Genomic DNA, 11769 nt, shown 5'->3' on the forward strand with positions numbered 1-11769 from the left:
ACTCAAATCCTCTATGGCAAGAATGTCTTTCCTCAGATTAGGAGACCAAAACTGTACGCAATACTCCAGGTGTGGTCTCACCAAGACCCTGTACAAGTGCAGTAGAACCTCCCTGCTCCTATACTCAAATCCTTTTGCTATGAATGCTAACATACCATTGGCTTTCTTCACTGCCTGCTGCACCTGCATGCCTACTTTCAATGACTGGTGTACCATGACACCCAGGTCTCGCTGCATCTCCCCTTTTCCTAATCGGCCACCAATTAGAGTTCTCTAATTTCAGTTAGTCCTTACTTTCTCCTCCCCTTCTTAGTTCTCCCTCAGCCCACTGGTTCCACCTCTTCCTTTCTTTCCTACACATCAGTCTGAAGAAGGGTTTCCACCCGAAACGTTGCCAATTTCCTTCGCTCCATAGATGCTGCCTCACCTGCTGAGTTTCTCCAGCATTTTTGTCTACCTGTTATATGTGTCCAGGTGCCTGCAGTACCAATGGAAGCCCTCAGGTGGCACCGCTGAGCCATGTAGATAGCATGGGGTTCAGTACCACCCCCAAGAGGCGTCACTGGGAACTGCAGCCTTTGGACAACCAAACCTGAAAAAACATGGAAACATAGACAATTAGGTGCAGGAGTAGGCCATTCGGCCCTTCGAGCCTGCACCGCCATTCAATATGATCATGGCTGATCATCCAACTCAGTATCCCGTACCTGCCTTCTCTCCATACCCCCTGATCCCCTTAGCCACAAGGGCCACATCTAACTCCCTCTTAAATATAGCCAATGAACTGGCTTCAACTACCCTCTGTGGCAGAGAGTTCCAGAGATTCACCACTCTCTGTGTGAAAAAAGTTCTCCTCATCTCGGTTCTAAAGGATTTCCCCCTTATCCTTAAGCTGTGACCCCTTGTCCTGGACTTCCCCAACATCGGGAACAATCTTCCTGCATCTAGCCTGTCCAACCCCTTAAGAATTTTGTAGGTTTCTATAAGATCCCCTCTCAATCTCCTAAATTCTAGAGAGTATAAACCAAGTCTATCCAGTCTTTCTTCATAAGACAGTCCTGACATCCCAGGAATCAGTCTGGTGAACCGTCTCTGTACTCCCTCTATGGCAATAATGTCCTTCCTCAGATTTGGAGACCAAAACTGTACGCAATACTCCAGGTGTGGTCTCACCAAGACCCTGTACAACTGCAGTAGAACCTCCCTGCTTCCTATACTCAAATCCTTTTGCTATGAAAGCTAACATACCATTCGCTTTCTTTGATGCCAGCTGTACTGCAGCATACCTTCAACCTCAGGAGCTGCAGATGCCCAAATGTTGAGTTTAAAATCAAAGTTGCCCAATGGGGAAACCATCAGAAGATCGGGCAATCATCTGTGGAAGGGGTTTGGACAAGTGGAAACAAGGAAACCTCACAGAAGCTTGACAAAAACTGCTGGAGAAACTCAGAGGGTGCGGCAGCATCTATGGAGCGAAGGAAATAGGCAACGTTTCTGGCCGAAACCCTTCTTCAGACTGATGTAGGGTGGGGGGGGGTGGGGACACAGGGAGAAGTAAGAGGAGGAGCCCGAGGGCTGAGGGAGAGCGAGGAGGGGAGGAGACAGCAAGGGCTACCGGAAATTGGTGAATTCAATGTTCATGCCGCTAGGGTGCAGACTGCACAAGCGGAATATGAGGTGCTGTTTTGCCAAAAATAAGACTCTGGGCGCTGTCTGTACGGAGTTTGCAGTTTGCACCTTCTCCCCGTGACCCGCGTGGGTTTTCTCTGGGTGCTCCGGTTTCCTCCCACACTCCAAAGACGTGCAGGTTTTTGTAGGTTAATTTGGCTTCAGTGAAAATTGTAAATTGCCCCCAGAGTGCATTGGATAGTGCTAGTGTGGCTAGAATGGACTCGGTGGGCCGAAGGGCCTGAACCAGATGTACAGTATCTCTAAACTAATTAAACTTGATAGATAGATACAAAAAGCTGGAGTAACTCAGCGGGACAGGCAGCATCTCTGGGGAGAAGGAATGGGTGACGTTTCAGATCAAGACCATTCTTTTTTCTTCTTTTTAATTTAATTTTTTTTAATTTTTAATTTAATTTAATTTTTTCTTTTAAAATCTTTTTATTAATTTTTTTCAAACACAAAAAAAAAGATAAACATAACAGTGATGAGACCCTTCTTCTGATGAGATTCTGATCGACCAAATAAGGCGGAGTCTGAAGAAGGGTCTCGACCCAAAACATCACCCATTCCTTCTCTCCTGAGATGCTGCCTGACCCGCTGAGTTACTCCAGCATTTGTGTCTATCTACAGACCTGTTTCTGCCTTCTCCCCAGAACCTTTTGATGCCCCTCCTAATCAAAAAAGTATTATGTGTATGCAATATTACAATTACTTAGGTCATGAGGTTATAGGAGCAGAATTAGGCCATTCGGCCCACCAAGTCCACTCTGCCATTCAATCATCTCTCCCTCCTAACCCCATTCTCCTGCCTTCTCCCCACAACCCCTGACACCCGTACTAATCAAGAATCTATCCATCTCTGCCTTAAAAATATCCACTGACTTGTGGCCTCCACAGCCGTCTGTGTGGCAAAGAATTCCACAGATTCGCCACCCTCTGACTAAAGAGAGAAATAGACCTGCAGATTCTAATTAAGTCCCAATTAAACCTTTATCTTTGAAAATTAGTACAATTCAAGCACAACTGGAAGATGTTAGAAGCTGAAAAGAAATGTAACTTAGAGCAGGTGCAATTCATTAAGTCGAGTCCTGATTAAATTGATAAACAGCGTGGCAGCTTTCAAGAGTGACCTTTAGCGCCACTGGACCTTGGCATTTGGCCTCATTTATTCCTTTTCATCGCTGGTTCTTTAACAGCAGGCTGGATCTGCCATTATCGATTTATCTAAAATCAACATCGTAGGAGACTAATTTTAGCAGAGTGGAAGGTAAAGGGTTTTTTCTGAATCAACCAGGTTTATTTCAGGATGATGTGTATTCCTCCTGTGTTGCTGCCAGGTGGAATATTTGGGGAACTGTTCTCAGGTGGCAACAGCAGGCCACCTGTACTTTGTGTCACAGGTGACTGTTCAGGTATGTATGTTAGCAACTGGCTCAGGTAGGAGGAACAGCACCTTGTATTTCGCTTGGGCTCATTCCAACCCATGTTGATTTATCTACAAAACTTTGGCCAGGTTGTATTTGGATAACTGTGTGGAGTTCTGCTAGCCCCATTCCAGGAAGGACTCGATGGGCCGAAGGGCCTGTTTCCGCGCTGTATCTCTAAACTACATCTAATCCCACACTAATCCCATATTTTATTCTTCCCGCCTTCCCATCAAATCCCCCCCGGATTTAGACACACAGCGCGGAAACAGGCCCTTCGGCCCATCGAGTCCACGCCGACTAGCGATCCCTGCTTGTTAACACAATGTCTGCACACACACACACACTAGGGACAATTCACCAAGTATACAAACCCCAGGTCAATTATTCTACAAACCTGCACGTCTTTGGAGTGTGGGAGGAAACCGAAGATCTCGGAGAAAATTCACGCAGGAAATTCACGGGGAGAACGTGAAAACTCCGCACAGACAGCACCCGTAGCCGGGATCGAACCCAGGTTCTCCGGCGCTGCATTCGCTGTAAGGCAGCAACTCTACCGCTGCGCCTGCCTACCTACAACCCACCTACCACCCACTACCACCCGCCTACAACTCACTACCATCAACCTACGACCCACTACCACCTACCTTCGACCCACTACCACCCACCTACAACCACTACCACCTACCTACGACCCACTACCACCTACCTACGACCCACTACCACCTACCTACGACCCACTACCACCCACCTACAACCCACTACAACCCACTACCATCCATTACCACCCACCTACGACCCATTACCACCCACCTACGACCCACTACCACCCACCTACGACCCACTACCACCCACTACCACCTACCTACGACCCATTACCACCTACGTGTACATTGGGGACAATTTACAGAAGACCAATTATCTAATGGACACGTCTTTGTGACGCGGGAGGAAATCGGAGCACCCGGTGGAAACCCACTCGGTCACAGGGAGAACATGCAAACTCCACACAGGCAGCGGTTCTACCAGTTGCGCCGCAGAGTGCCGCCCGCGGTGCGGGAGGGAGAGATTGCGGCCAAATAACTCACAGAACGCTGGAGGAAGGGAGAGAAATGGCGACATCTCTACATCAGGTACTTTTTTTTATTTGGGTCAGAAGCAGGTGATCTGTCCAACGGCGCTCGGCGAATCGTGAAAAGTGGGACAAACTAGTTGGTGTCTCTGAGGGAGTTTGCCATGACCTAGATCCACTCCTTGCTGCTCGACTTGTGAGCGAATCCCAGCTTGAAACACGGAGATTTAAAAAAATAAATGATTTGCAGCCTCATAGACTGTGTCGTGGCGTCACCCGCCCCTTGCTTCTGTTCACGGAGTTGTCGAGTGATACAGCGTGGAAACAGGCCCTTCGGCCCATCTTGCCCATACCGGCCAACATGCCCCAGCTACACTAGCCCCACCTGCCCGCGTTAGGTCCATATCCCTCCAAACCTGCCCTATCCATGTAGACCCAATTGCTGGAGAAACACAGCGGGTGAGGCAACATCTATGGAGTGAAGGAAATGGGCAACGTTTCGGGTCGACACCCTTCTTCAGACTGTCCAACTGTTCCTGTCTAACTGTTTCTTAAACGTTGGGGGGGTAGTCCCAGCCTCAACTACCTCCTCTGGCAGCTCGTTCCATGCACCCACCACCCACTCCCCCACTCCCCCTCCCCTCCGCCTCTGTTCCCATTCTATGGAGCTAGAGAGCGCTGCAATTTCTCTACAACATCTCCACGGGTGAGTGTGTGTGAGTGTGTGAGGGAGAGAGGGAAGGAGGGAGTGAGTGAGAGGGGGGAGGGGGGAGGAGAGGGGGAGGGGAGGGAGTGAGAGAGTGTGAGTGGAGGGAGGGAGAGGGAGGAGGAGGGGAGAGAGAGTGTGGAGAGGAAGGAGGGAGTGGAGAGAGTGTGAGAAGGGAGGGAGAGAGGGAGAGTGGGAGAGGAGGGGGAGAGAGAAGGAGGATGGAGGGAGGGGAGAGAGAGAGGGAAGGAGAGGAGAGAGGGAGGGAGGGGAGAGAAGTGGGAGGGAGGGAGGGAGAGGAGGAGAAGGAGGGAGGGAGAGAGAGAGAGATGGGGGGAGAGGGAGAAGGAGGGAGAGAGAGTGATCTGTGACATTACATATTACCAGCAGCAAGGGGACAAAGTTTAAATCTCTGTCCCTCTCTGATGAAACTCCGTCCCCTTTCATGGGCGGGGGGGGGGGGGGGGGGGGGGCGTGCTATGTGCTATTAAAATTAAAATCAAAACCTGCCAATCTCCTGCCAATCGATAATTACATTGTGTGATTCAGCTGTCTCCCGCTGAAGATTAAATGACACGGGTAATGTCACGTTTGATGCATTGCACGTAATTGAGATTTTTTTTTTTTTTGCAAAATTAATAAAAGGTATTAGTGTTGGAGTTGCATTATTTTGTGGGTTTTGTTTTCTGCCGGAGTATTGTGTGGGGAGGGGGCAGTGTGTACAGGGTCGGCATTATTGGCATTGACAGAGGGGAGGGATGGTGTGGTCTATCTATCATCCACCCCCCCCCTCCCCTCCTCCCCCTCCTCCCCCTCTTTCCTCTCCCCCCTCCCTCTCCCCCTCTCCCCCTCTCCCCCTCTCTCCCCCTCTCTCTCCCCCTCTCCCCCTCTCTCCCTCCTCCCCCTCTCTCTTCCCCTCCCCCTCTCTCTCCCCCTCCCCCCCTCCCCCCCCCCCTCTCCCCCTCTCCCCCTTCTCCCCCCTCTCCCTCTCCCCCTCTGCTCTCCCCCCCCTCTCTCTCTCCCCTCTCCCCTCTATCCCCCTCTCTCCCCTCTATCTCCCCCTCTCCCCTCTCTCCCCTCTCCCCCTCTCCACTCCTCCCCTCTCCCCTCTCCCCCTCCCCTCTCCTACCCTCCCCTCTCCAACCCTCTCCTCCCCCCCCTCCCCCCTCTCCCCCCTCCCCCTCTATCTCCCCGTTCTCCCCCTCTATCTCCCCCCCTCCCCCTCTATGGCCCCCCCTCTCTCTCCTCTCTCTCCTCCCCTCCACGCCTGACGGGTCACTGAGCTGCAGTTCAGAGATGCTCCTTTGTTAGAAGCCGGGGACGCGGTGGATAAACGGCTTTGCGCCTCTTCCTCTCCATCCCTCCCTCCATCTCTCCCTCTCTCTCCCTCTCCCTCCCTCTCCCTCAACCCCACCGGCCGGTGATCCAGCGACACACATTCTCCACTCACTCGGGGCGACGCTGAGAGGTAAGGGATGAACAAGACACGTCTGCACCATCTACAAACACGGGCTGTTCTTAAAGGGACATTTTCACGCTGGGGGGGGAAGAGGAGGAGAGGAGAGGAGAAGAGAGGAGAGGAGCGGTAGGGAGAGTGGATGAGAGGAGAAGAAAGGGGAGGATATGGGAAGAGAAGAGAGGGGGAGAGGAGAGGGGAGGATATGGGAAGAGAAGAGAGGGGAGAGGAGGGGGAGGATATGGGAAGAGAAGAGGGGGGGATATGGGAAGAGAAGAGAGGAGGAGCGTGGGTGGGGGAGAGGAGTGTCTACACTGCAAATATTTCGCCCCCTCCCCCACCACAACTTTGATATATTCAATGCCAGTTTCTTTGAAGGTCAGAGAGAGACTCCCTAACTTAAAAGTATGGATGGCTTCTTCACTGTCACGTGTACCATGTCAGAGTGAAATATGTATTTTTTTTGAGCACAGGCCCGCAAATCTATTCCTGTAGATCAGTGTTTCCCAAAGTGGGGGTACGCGAAAGGTCTTCAGGGGGTACACGGCAATGTCCAGCTGTGTGTACTCCTGAAACATAGATTAATGATTAGAAAAAAATACTATGTTACGAATTATTTTGTATTAAATATTATTTTTTTCTTTCACATTGATAATAATTGACAATAGACAATAGGTGCAGGTGTTGGCCATTCGGCCCATCGTTTTTAACGAGGGGTACAAGATGCTTACGAAATTTTACGAAGGGGTCCCCACACCCCAGTAATGCAATAGTGAGCAGATTGCTCATACATAGAAACATAGAACATAGGCTGCAGGAGGAGGCCATTCGGCCCTTCGAGCCAGCACCGCCATTCATTGTGATCATGGCTGATCGTCCCCTATCAATAACCCGTGCCTGCCTTCTCCCCATATCCCTTGACTCCACTAGCCCCTAGAGCTCTATCTAACTCTCTCTTAAATCCATCCAGTGACTTGGCCTCCACTGCCCTCTGTGGCAGGGAATTCCACAAATTCACACAACTCTCTGGGGGGAAACGTTTTTTTCTCACCTCAGTCTTAAATGGCCTTCCCTTTATTCTAAGACTGTGTGTGGCCCCTGGTTCTGGACTCGCCCAAACATTTTTCAGCATCTGGGTCCAGCCTTTTGTGAATCTCAGCAACTCTCTGCCACAGAGGGTAGTTGAGGCCAGTTCATTGTCTATTTAAGAGGGAGTTAGATGTGTTGTATGTTTGGAGAGAAGGCAGGTACGGGATACTATGATCAGATCCCCTCGAAGGGCCGAATGGCCCCCTGCATCCTATGTTTCTATGTTTCTATAATTGTGTATGTTTCTATAAGATCCACCCTCATCCAGTGAATACAAGCCTAGTCTTTTCAATATTTCCTCATATGTCATTGTGCGTGTGGGGTGGTGTGGGGTGGGGTGCATTAGGGCCTCCTCCTGTTGTCCTATTGGCCTCTACCCTGCACCTGTCTATAAGGTAAAGACCCGTACCTGTAATTGTGAGAATTGTAATTAAGAACTTGGGCGGGGTGGGGAGGAAATACTATTTAAAGATGACTGATGGATACGCATCTCGCTGCATGTGGCTCTACAGCCTGGCATGCTGTGACAAGCTGGCTAAGTGGCACACATGCCCATCTGCTGTGTAACTATGCAGCCAGGTGATGTTACCTGGCGTTGCTCCAGTGCCCGCTAGTCGGGCAACGCTGTGCCCCTGAAAGGCCTGCATTGTGTGGACTAGAGTTGGGGGAGTCCAGAACCAGGGACCACACACACAGTTTAAGAATAAGGGGTAAGCCATTTCGAACGGAGATAATCGATCACTTTTCGATCGATCACTAGCCTGAAGAAGGGTCTCGACCCGAAACGGAGACGAGGAAACACTTTTTCTCACAGAGAGCGGCGAGTCTGTGGAATTCTCTGCCTCACAGAGGGCGGTGGAGGCCGGTTCTCTGGATACTTTCAAGAGAGAGATAGATAGGGCTCTTAAGGATAGCGGGGTCGGGGGATATGGGGAGAAGGCAGGGACGGGGTACTGATTGGGGATGATCAGCCACGATCACATTGAATGGCGGAGTAGACTCGATGGGCCCAATGGCCTAATTCTGCTCCTATCACTTATGAACCAGTGAGAGGAGGAGGGATGGAGAGAGGGGCGGATGTGTCCGGAACGTGGAGGTTATGGGAGAGGGATAGCAGGACGGGGATTGTAAAGGAATGGCCACAGCCGGGAGATTAGATCTCAAGTACAACATTGCACTGGCCTCATAATCCAGAGGATTAATGAATTAGTGTCGCGAGTTCAATTCCCAGCACAGTTGATGCAGAGTTTTCAAACTAGGTTAAACTCCAGAATAAAAATGCCTGCAATGCTGACTCTAAACCACTCCGATATTCCATGTCACTGTTGTTCCTACTTCGACTGACACCCTTTGGTTTAGTTTTAATTTCGTTTAGTTAAGTTTGTAGGTGCGGAAACAGGCCCTTCGGCCCACCGAGTCCGCGCACATTAACACACATTTGAGGGACACGTTTACATTTACACCAAAGCCAATTAACCTGCAAACCCGCACGTCTTTGGAGCGTGGGAGGAAACCGAAGATCTCGGAGAAAACCCACGCGGGTCACAGGGAGAACGTGCAAACTCCGTACAGACAGCCGGGATCTAACCCGCGTCTCCGGCGCTGCATTCGCTTTCAAGAGAGAGCTAGATAGGGCTCTTAAAGATAGCGGAATCGGGGTATATGGGGAGAAGGCAGGAACGGGGTACTGATTGTGGATGATCAGCCGTGATCACATTGAATGGCGGTGCTGGCTCGAGGGGCCAAATGGCCTCTACTCCTGCACCTATTGTCGATTAATTGGCTTTTGTAAGTTGTCCCTCATTGCAACGTACAGAATAGTGAAAGGCCTGGATAGAGTGGATGTGGAGAGGATGTTTCCACTAGTGGGAGAGTCTAGGACCAGAGGTCACAGAATAAAAGGGTGTACCTTCAGAAAGGAGACGAGGAGGATATTCTTTAGTCAGAGGGTGGCGAATCTCGGGAACTCGTTGCCACAGACGGCTGTGGAGGCCGAGAATGGATATTTTAAGGCAGAGATAGATAGATTATTGATTAGTTCGGGTGCTGGGGTTATGGGGAGAAGGCAGGAGAATGGAGTTGAGAGGGAGAGATAGATCAGCCATGATTAAATGGCGGGGAAGACTCGATGGGCCGAATGGCCCAATTCTGTTGCGAGAATTTAAAGTCGAAAGACTGAGTCCAAACATTGACCCATATAAAGCGTCAAAAATGCAATTACAGCTCCTAAAATATCGACACAACGAGCTGAGGACAGGCGGCATCTCTGGAGAGAAGGAATGGGTGACGTTAGACAATAGGTGCAGGAGTAGGCCATTCGGCCCTTCGAGCCACCACCGCCATTCAATGTGATCATGGCTGATCATCCACAATCAGTACCCCGTTCCTGCCTTCTCTCCATATCCCCTGACTCCGCTATCTTTAAGAGCCCTATCTAGTTCTCTCTTGAAAGCATCCAGAGAACCGGCCTCCACCGCCCTCTGAGGCAGAGAATTCCACAGACTCACCACTCTCTGTGAGAAAAAGTGTTTCCTCGTCTCCGTTCTAAATGGCTTACTCCTTATTCTTAAACTGAGAATTCCACAGACTCGCCACGCTCGGTGAGAAAAACGGGTTACAGGTCAAGAAGGGTCTCGACTCGAAACGCCACCCATTCCTTCTCTCCAGAGATACTGCCTGTCCCGCTGAGTTACTCCAGCATTTTGTGTCTGCCTTCGGTTTAGAAACATAGAAACATAGAAACATAGAAATTAGGTGCAGGAGTAGGCCATTCGGCCCTTCGAGCCTGCACCGCCATTCAATATGATCATGGCTGATCATCCAACTCAGTATCCCTTACCTGCCTTCTCTCCATACCCCCTGATCCCCTTAGCCACAAGGGCCACATCTAACTCCCTCTTAAATATAGCCAATGAAGTGGCCTCAACTACCCTCTGTGGCAGAGAGTTCCAGAGATTCACCACTCTCTGTGTGAAAAAAGTTCTTCTCATCTCGGTTTTAAAGGATTTCCCCTTTATCCTTAAGCTGTGACCCCTTGTCCTGGACTTCCCCAACATCGGGAGCAATCTTCCTGCAGGTTTAAACCAGCACCTGCAGTTCCTTCCCACACATAGAAGGGTTGAGGCCCTTCGGCCCAGAGTGTGTGTGTGTGTGTGTGTGGGGGGGGGGGGGGGGGGGGGGGGTCTTGCTGTTCACGGCAAGGCTGTCGTGTATCCTGTGTTACGTAGGTGATGGGTGTACTAAATCAGCTGCAAACACATTTGGAACATTTCGAGCAAGCGAGAGGTGTGATCAGAGTTCTTCTAATTGATGCTTTTTGAATTGCAACCTAATTTCCAGCCAGTGAGCTGTTTGTCGCTGTGACAGGGCGGTCGGCAGGCGTCCTTGCTCTTTGGATGTCCGTGGAGAGAGCAGGGTGGCTCAGGTAACGCGGGGATGAAAGAACATATCACCCGCGCACTGGGGGTGGGAGGTGTGGTGGGGCTTGGACACGGACTATGTTGATCTTATCGGTGGTCGAGAGGTTTAATTGTGTAGGAAAATCTCTGGATTAAATCGAAGGTTTAATCCAGAACAAAATGCTGGAGCAACTCAGCGGGACAGGCAACATCTCTGGATAGAAGGAATGGGTGACGTTTCGGGTCGAGTCTGAAGAAGGGTCTCGACCCGAAACGGAGACTTTTTCTCACAGAGAGCGGCGAGTCTGTGGAATTCTCTGCCTCAGAGGGCGGTGGAGGCCGGTTCTCTGGATGCTTTCAAGAGAGAGCTAGATAGGGCTCTTAAAGATAGCGGAGTCAGGGGATGTGGGGAGAAGGCAGGAACGGGGTACTGATTGGAGATGATCAGCCATGATCACATTGAATGGCGGTGCTGGCTCGAAGGGCCGAATGGCCTCTACTCCTGCACCTATTGTCTATTGTCTCCAGAGATGCTGCCTGTCCCGCTGAGTTACTCCAGCATTTTGTGTCTATCTTCAAGAGGGTTTAATTGCCATGTGCAGCGATAATGTTGCTTGCTGCAGCCTAACCAGTACGTAGATGAGTGTCTAGTAATCAATAATGCGATCAGTTAACTGGAATTTGAGGAGGAATTCCTCTAGTCAGAGGTTGGTGAATCTGTGGAACTCATTGCCACACAGAAGGCTGTGGAGGCCACAAGTCAGTGGATATTTTTAAGGCAGAGATGGATAGATTCTTGCTTAGGGGTTAAGGGGAGAGGGCGGAAGAATGGGGTTAGGAGGGAGATAGATCAGCCATGATTGAATGGCGGAGGAGACCTGATGGGCCGAATGGCCTAATTCTTCTCCTATCACTTATGACCTCAATTGTAATACTGCATAAACATAATGTAT

The sequence above is a fragment of the Leucoraja erinacea genome, chromosome 37 (genome assembly GCF_028641065.1).
Source record: "Leucoraja erinacea ecotype New England chromosome 37, Leri_hhj_1, whole genome shotgun sequence".
Lineage (NCBI taxonomy): Eukaryota > Metazoa > Chordata > Chondrichthyes > Rajiformes > Rajidae > Leucoraja > Leucoraja erinaceus.